This window comes from Cebus imitator, unplaced genomic scaffold (genome assembly GCF_001604975.1).
Source record: "Cebus imitator isolate Cc_AM_T3 unplaced genomic scaffold, Cebus_imitator-1.0 Scaffold754, whole genome shotgun sequence".
NCBI classification, from domain to species: domain Eukaryota; kingdom Metazoa; phylum Chordata; class Mammalia; order Primates; family Cebidae; genus Cebus; species Cebus imitator.
The window spans coordinates 455,025-463,197 of record NW_016108069.1 but is presented as its reverse complement, the minus strand read 5'-3'; the positions used below and the strand labels follow the sequence as shown (position 1 = coordinate 463,197).

The following is an 8,173-nucleotide window of genomic DNA, read 5'->3' as shown; positions in this document are numbered from 1 at the left end:
TATAAAATTATATTTATGTTCCTGTTATCAATGTAGCATTACTAATAAACTTAATGGTATTCACTCTAGAAGAAAAATTTTTATACATTTAGAGCTTTAGTCACAAGAAAAATTTAACTTATTTACATACTTTTTGATGAGACATAATAGGATGAGCAGTAACACTTTTAAAAACATACAGATCTATTACATTAATTTTATGGCAGAAGTGGGATGGAAATTCAAGTTCAATGAATAAAAAGGAAAATGTAAAATCTTCAAATATTAAATAACTTGCTATTTTAAAGATGGATGGTAGTAATTACCAATTCATTAAGGTATTTACATACCATTTGATACATTTCAAAAAACAATGTAAGAGTTTTATTTTAAAAAGTCAATATTTACATTAAGCCAGAAAATGAATTCTAAGCAACTTTAAAATATGATGAAGAGGCTGGGTGCAGTGGCTTATGCCTGTAATCCCAGCACTTTGGGAGGCCGAGGTGGGCGGATCACCTGAGGTCAGGAGTTTGAGACCTGCCTGGCCAACATGGTGAAACCCCGCCTCTACTAAAAATACAAAAGTTAGCTGAGCATGGTGGTGCGCACCTGTAGTCCCATCTAATCAGGAGGCTGAGGCAGGAGAACTGCTTGAACCCAGGAGATGGAGGTTGCAGTGAGCTGAGATCCCGCCACTGCACTCCAGCCTGATGCCTGGCGACAAAGCAAGACTCTGTCTCAAAAAAAAAAATGAAGAATTTTATGTTAACTTTAAAAGTTGGAGTTTTCGGTTGGGTGCAGTGTCTCACGCCTGTAATCCCAGCATTTTGGGAGGCTGAGGCGGGCAGATCACTTGGGGTCAAGAGTTCAAAACCAGCCTGGCCAACATGGTGAAAACCCATCTCTACTAAAAACAAAAAATTAGCTGGGCGTGGTGGCGCATGCTTGTAATCCCAGCTACTTGGAAGGCTGAGGCAGAAGAATTGCTTGAACCTAGGAGGTGGAGGTTGCAGTGAGCCAAGATTGTGCCATTGCACTCCAGCCTGGGAGACAGGAGCAAAACGCCGGCTCAAAAAAAAAAAAAGAGTTGGAGTTTTCTTAGGGGGTTATATGAGCAAAAAAAGTTAAGACCAGTGTTCCTGGCAATCAGCGCTGGGTGATGCTATCTCTGGGAGAGCTACCTGCAGTCTTTTGCTATCTTGTGCATTCCCTACTATGGGTTACCTGTTCCCATTAGTACTTAAGTTAGAGTCATGGAAAATTAAACCTGGAGCAATCTTTTAGTGGTTCCATCTCTCAGTTTTACTGGCTTTGTGACCTTGGCCAAACTATTCACATCTCTAAGCTTCATTAATAATAGTTTAACATGACACACAGAATATCACGAAGTTCTACACTTACTGAATTGCCAAATAAATTGCCAGGCCGATCTCAGATTCCTGGGCTCAAGCAATTTTCCCTCGTTGGCCTCTCAAAGTACTGGGATTACAGGTGTGAACCACCTGCACCCTGCCAGCATGTTAATTCTTATGCATTTTTGTTATTCATCCTTTGGGAAGCATTACTCTAAAAAGCAAGATGTATTCCTTGTGTGTACATCCTATTGCTTGTGTGAAAACAGCCAGTGTTGAGAGAGGAAAGCACATATGCTATGTGCAGAAACACCCAAAGATACAAATAGTACTGGGGAAATTTTCTGGGAAGGAAGACTTAGTATTTGTCAGTTTTTTGTTTTGTTTTGTTTTGAGACAGAGTTTTGCTCGTTACCTAGGCTGGAGTGCAGTGGTGCGATTTCCACTCACTGCAACTTCTGCCTCCCGGTTTCAAACCATTCTCCTGCCTCAGCCTCCTGAGTAGCTAGGATTACAAGAGTGCGCCACCATGCCCAGCTAATTTTTGTATTTTTAGTAGAGATGGGGTTTCACCATGTTGGCCAGGCTGGTCTTGAATGCCTGACCTCAAGTGATCTACCTGCCTTGGCCTCCCAAAGTGCTGGGATTACAGCCTTGAGTCACTGCACCTAACCGAATATTCTTTTGTGTGGTTTCATGTTTGTTAGCTGGGCACAGTGGCTCACTCCAGTAATCCTAGCACTTTGGGAGGCCAAGGTGGGCGGATCACAGGGTCAGGAGATCAAGACCATCCTCGCTAACACAGTAAAAGTAAAACCCCGTCTCTACTAAAAAACAAAAAAAAAAAAAAAACAAAAAAAACCACAACAACTAGCTGGCCATGGTGGTAGGTGCCTGTAGTCCCAGCTACTCTGGAGGTAAAGGTTGCAGCAAGCCAAGATTACACCACTGCACTCCAGCCTGGGCAACAGACTGAGGCTCCAACTCAAAAAAAAAAAAAAAAAATTCATGTTCGTTTATTACCTTAAAAAAGAATCCCCCAAACCAAATAGGATACCTTGGACAATGCAATCACATACCAGACCCCACATGGGACATTTTAAAACAAGTATTCAAAACATTCCACAGCATTTCCTTTAGCCTCTACCACTGAAAAAAATGTTATGCAGCAAGAGTGCTATTCACATTCAATATCCGCTCCTAAACTGCGCCTTCTGAAAGTCCTGCCTGTTTTCATTGCTGTGTAGGCAGATCAGTGGGGAAAGAGACCATGAGTCAGCCTTGGGCCTGGCCCTGGTTGAAGTGGTGTCACCGTCTTTCTCCCAAACTGCTTTTCTTGGGCTGCTGCAGAGTGTGCTGCCCTTGGCCCTTCTTCTTTCCCTGTCTCTGCTCCTGTCCTACCTGATGGCTTCAAATCCTGGTGACCTCTGGGACCAGCCAAACTACTCTACCCAGCAGTTCCCTGAATTTCATGCCTTTGTAAGCCATGGTCAGTTTTTGCTAGATTGAGTGGCAGTTATTAATACTTTCCTTAATTTTTAAAATCCATATGGTATATATACATTGACATTTTACACTCGGTGAAGTTACTTCTCTTTAATTCAGTTTCCCTCTTTATAAAACAGGGATAATATGGGTACTCATCATTCAGTGCCATCTACATAATTTGCAAGGCTCAGTGCAAAATTCCAGGCCTGGAGCAAAGTGCAGAAGTCAGTATTCCCTTACTACAGCCCTAATGGATTGCAACTTCCCTACAGGGATGGGACGAGTGAGAGGCCCCTGTCCGCCTGCCTGCCTAATGTGCTGTGGTACCTGCCACCCTGCCCTGAGATTCAGAAGGTGCAACCCCAGTGCTGCCTGGGCAAGAGTAGGATCAGGGAGGGTAGGGAGAAGCCCCAAGGCAGCTCAAGTGGGTCAGCTGTGAGAACCTGTCCCATTGGACTGACTTCACTCAAAAGCCACAAATTCAAAGATAAAATTAAGAATTTCAAGCATGGGACACTTCTAAGTGCCTGACCCTTTCAACCACAGTGATCAAAGCCTGCACTGATTGTACACACATGAAATTAGTCCCGCTATCACATACGGTTGTTGTGAGGAATAAATGAACACTTGTACAGATTTAAGACTAATGTCTGGCACCTTGGAAGGACAATATAAGTGTTGGCTATTGTTTGCACCACTTCCATAGATGGAAAACAGGTATTTTTCAAATATGCGTTTTTTTCAGCAAACACTTATTATTCTGTGCTACGTACAGACACATTTCATTTTATCTTTTTAGAAATTGAGGAATTCGGCCGGGCATGGTGGCTTACACCTGTAATCCCAGCACTTTGGGATGCCAAGGGCCAGGGTTGGGGGGGGGGGAATGGCCTGAGGTCGGAGTTCGAGACCAGCCTGACTAACATGGAGAAACCCGTCTCTACTAAAAATATAAGTGTAGCCGGGTGACAGCCAGGTGCAGTGGCTCAAGCCTGTAATCCCAGCACTTTGGGAGGCCAAGGCAGGTGGATCACCTAAGGTCAGGAGTTTGAGACCAGCCTGGGCAAGATGGTGAAACCCCATCTCTACTAAAAATAGAAAAATTAGCCGAGAGTGGGCATGTCTGTAGTCCCAGCTACTCAGAAGGCTGACGCAGAACTGCTTGAACCCAGGAGGCTGAGGTTGCAGGGAGCTGAGATCGAGCCACTGCACTCTAGTCTGTACAACAGAATGAGACTCCGTCTCCAAAAAAAAAAAAAAAAAAAGAATTAGCTGGGCATGGTGACGCAATGCCTGTAATCCCAGCTACTCTGGAGCCTCAGGCAGGAGAAGTGCTTGAACTCGGGAGGCAGAGGTTGCAGTGAATCGAGATCCCACCATTGCACTCCAGCCTGGGCAACAAGAGCGAAACTCCACCTAGGGAAAAAAAAAAATTGAGAGATGTAATTTTTCAATAGAATTTTAATTTTACATTTAAACATATGCGTGCTGCTGGCTGGGCACGTTGGCTCACGCCTGTAATTTCAGCACTTTGGGAGGCTGAGGTGGATGTATCACTGTTAGAAGTTCAAGACCAATCTGCTCAAGGTGGTGAAAACCCGTCTCCACTAAAAACACAAAAAAATTAGCCGGGCGTGGTATCGGGCACCTGTAATGCCAGCTACTTGGGAGGCTGAGGCAGAGACTGCTTTAACCCGGGAGGAAGAAGTTGTAGTGAGCCGAGATCGCGCTACTGCACTCCAGCCTGGCCGACAGATCGAGACTCCGTCTCGAAAACAAACAGAAAACCACAAAAACCCAACAATAACAAAACAAACAAACCAACAAAACATACACGTGCGGCTGTATTGGACACCACAGCTCTGGATGTCTGGCGTTAGAGGGCTAAATCAAAATCTATCACTGATATGCTGGCACTCTATTCATTACAAGGGCTGTGACTTTAAAATCCCCATCTCACAGCCAGAGGTGAGCGGAGGTACTGCTGGTGAACGGAGGCACTGCTGGTCCGCTGCGCGCAGGGCCCACACCCTCACCGCACTGAGTGGTTGAAAAGCAGAAGCGTGCCGGCTCCGTTTCGTGTGTGGACTTACTACAGAGTCCCGGAGCCTGCACGCGCACACGTCCTTCATCTAGTTAGTGGGAGAGCAAGAAGCGCGGGTGCGGGAGCGCGCCCAGACACGCGGGCTGCAGGGGGGCGGTCTTAGCTTGACCGCCAGGGCAAAGACCCACGCACAGCCAGGCGCCGCCCGCCGACCAACAGCTCCTGTAACCTGCCGGGCAGGCCGCGCCCTCCCAGCCTGGCCCCCACCGCGCCCGCGCCGGCGGCCAGCGTGGACACACGGGTCCGCCGCGGGACAGACGTGGCCCGAGCCTACCTGGGCGCGCCGCGCCGTCCCCGTCGTCCCGGCCGCCCAGCCCCGTGGCCGCGCGCAGCGCGCTCCCGCAGCTCGCCGAGAGGTTCCCAGTGGCCCTGCGGGCCAGGGTCAGGATGGGCGCGGACCAGTCCTCCGACTCCCGCCGCTTCGTTGCGTTCGCAGGTCGCCCGGACAGGGCAGGTGGCTTCGGTCCACAACTTCGAACTCTTCTTCCGGCTCTAGCTCTGACGCCCCGGCTGCGGCCGCGGCCGGGGCTCTGGCTCCAAACCCACATTGCAGCCTCCTTCCCGGTCAGCCATCTTGGCCGTGTCACGTGAACCAGCGGCCGGGCGGCCACGGCTGGGCACCTCCTTTCTCTTCGGTTTGCCAGATTCGACTCCCTCCTCACCGCTAAGCCTTCATTCCGCTACAAAAGGTTCGGGAAAGTCCAAATCATAGCATAAGAAGTGCATGTGTTCCCGGCCGCCGGCGGGACCTGTTCGCGGGAAGTTCTTCTCGAACTTTCTCCCAGGACCGTTGTGCACCCTGCCTGGCGCTTCACGGGGTCCCCTGGCCTTCGTTTTCCTTGTGACACCATTTCCTCTTTTAAATTTTCATTTTGTGTTCTGTATTTTCCACTTCGTCATTTTTCTGTGGCACTCATGAGGACATGCCCTGAAAGGGCGACTAAGGAAACGCACAGGCGAGGCAGGAAAGCAGGAATTTTTTTTTTAATGGAACGACTACGACGGCTTGGCAGGAAAGAGTGCACCATAGTGGACTGGAAATCAGAGCTGGCCTCTCCTATTAATTAGTTAAGGGGATAACAAAAAGCCTACTTCATTATTAAGTAAGATTTGCAGCCGGGTGCGGTGGCTCACCCCTGTAATCCCAGGACTTTGGGAGGCTTAGGCAGGGTCCCAAAATCGCTTGAACCCGGGAGGTGGAGGTTGCGGTGAGACAACATCCGGCCATTGCACTCAAGGCTGGGCAACAAGAGCGAAACTCCGTGTGTGTGTGTGTGTGTGTGTGTGTGTGTGTGGTGTGTGTGTGTCTCTCTCTCTCTCTCACCCCCTCTCACCCCCACCCTCCTCTCCTCTCTCTCTCTCTCCTCTCTCCCTCCTCCCCTCCCCCCACACACACAAACGAGATTTGCGGTAAGGACCACATTAGCGATTGTCATCACTATCGTATACAACTATGTGGCCTGGGTAAGTCACTATACACTTGGACAGAGTTATTCAATCTGTTTCTTCATTTGGAAAAGAAGAGAATTTGACTAAATACAAGGTAAAATTTTGACCAGGCGCGGTGGCGCACGCCTGTAATCCTAATACCTTGGGAGGCCGAGGCAGGCGGATCACGAGGTCGAGAGATCGAGACCATCCTGGCCAACATGGTGAAACCCCGTCTCTACTAAAAATACAAAAATTAGCTGGGCATGGTGGTGCGTGCCTGTAGTCCCAGCTACTGGGGAGGCTAAAGCAGGAGAATCGCTTGAACCTGGGAGGCGGAGGTTGCAGTGAGCCAAGATCAGGCTATTGCACTCCAGCCTGGCGACAGAGACTGTCTCAAAAAAAAAAAAAAAAAAAAAAACGGCTTTTTTTTTTTTTTGGCTGTGTGGGGTAGCGCACGCCTTTAATCTCAGCACTTTCGAAGGCTGAGGCAAGTGGATCACTTGACACCAAGAGTTCAGACCAGCTTGGCTAACATGGTGAAACCCCATATCTACTAAAATACCAATAATAATAATAATAATTAGCTGGGCCCGGTGGCGGGGCAGCTGTACTCCCAGCTCCTTGAGGGAGCTGAGGGTGGGAAGTTTCCTTGAGCCCGGGAGGCCGAGCCTACAATGAGTGGAGATCATGGCCACTGCACTCCAGCCCGGGCGACAAAGTGGGACCCTGTCTCAAAAAAACACAAAAATTTCACTAGCACTTAACACTTTGCAAAGTGAGACAACATGAACCACACCAAACCAGCAGAACTGTTTTGTTTGGTTCCCAGAATAGTTAAAAATCTTTAAAAGTTGTTGCCAATATTTAGAAATCAAAAGATTCTACATAGAATCTGCATTTTAGCTTTCCCTGGAATCACTAGGAGATTTGGTAATTCTTGGTATATTCCTTGATGGCACCAAACTATTGGGAGTGAACTGTGTTGCTTCTTTAGAAGTCCAGCTGCTCCCTGGACCTGTCTTGGTCCAGCCCACTGCACTAGTTTTTGTGATATGTCTGGTCCCTGAAGGCCAGTTCATCTGGGAGTGTTTTGGGAATTTGTGGAGTTGGTGTTTGAGTTGTATAAAGATTGAGGGTATCCTTCTAGTGTTTACTGGGTGTGGGTAGACAGGGATGAAAATAGTCTAGAATAACAGAATTGTCCTGAATCCTTCATGACTTTCCAATGCTACTGGACATTTATGTAGGTGAAAACTTTGTTTATAATGATCAGAGCCTGGAACCGAATTTTATTTTGCAGAAAAACAAACTCTTTTTGCAGGAACAGTTTCAATATTTATCAGGCAAGGTTGCAAGTAACCTTCAGTAACAAGTAACCCCCAAATCTCAATGGCTTAACCTAAAAGTTGGTTTCCCATCATGCTACATGTCAATGTAGATGGGGTGAGTATTCTGCCCAACTCATAGTAGTCTCTCAGAACCCTGTTCGGAGTTTTGCATAAACGTTACCTGCACCAGCCTTGAATGACAAAGGTCACGTATGCACATTTCATTGGTGAATGCGAATCACATGGCCACGTTTAATTTCTAGGGAGTTGGGAAGTTTAGACCTACTTCTGCCTAGGAAAAGCAGAACTGGAAATCTTTGTGAGCAGTGTAATGATTACCGTAAATGTACCCCGAATTTTCCTGGAATGTAGCTAAATTGATTTGTTCAGAACTACATGTGCAAATGTCCGACTATGTTATTTCAGTGGTAGTTGTGCCTCATTTATATATTAAAATACATCTTTTTTTTTTTTTCTTTTTTTTTTTT

General features: G+C 47.2%; 1 protein-coding gene across 1 annotated transcript in view; it reads right to left on the bottom strand.

The window, feature by feature from the left end:
- LOC108296931 (RUN and FYVE domain-containing protein 1-like) overlaps positions 1 to 5,331 on the bottom strand; it is a 33,353-nt gene extending 28,022 nt beyond the window's left edge. The window contains exon 1 of the mRNA XM_037735214.1: positions 5,201 to 5,331. The gene's annotated coding sequence lies outside the window, so the exon portion shown is untranslated. The remainder of the gene's footprint in view (positions 1 to 5,200) is intronic.
- Positions 5,332 to 8,173: the final 2,842 nt, after the last annotated feature.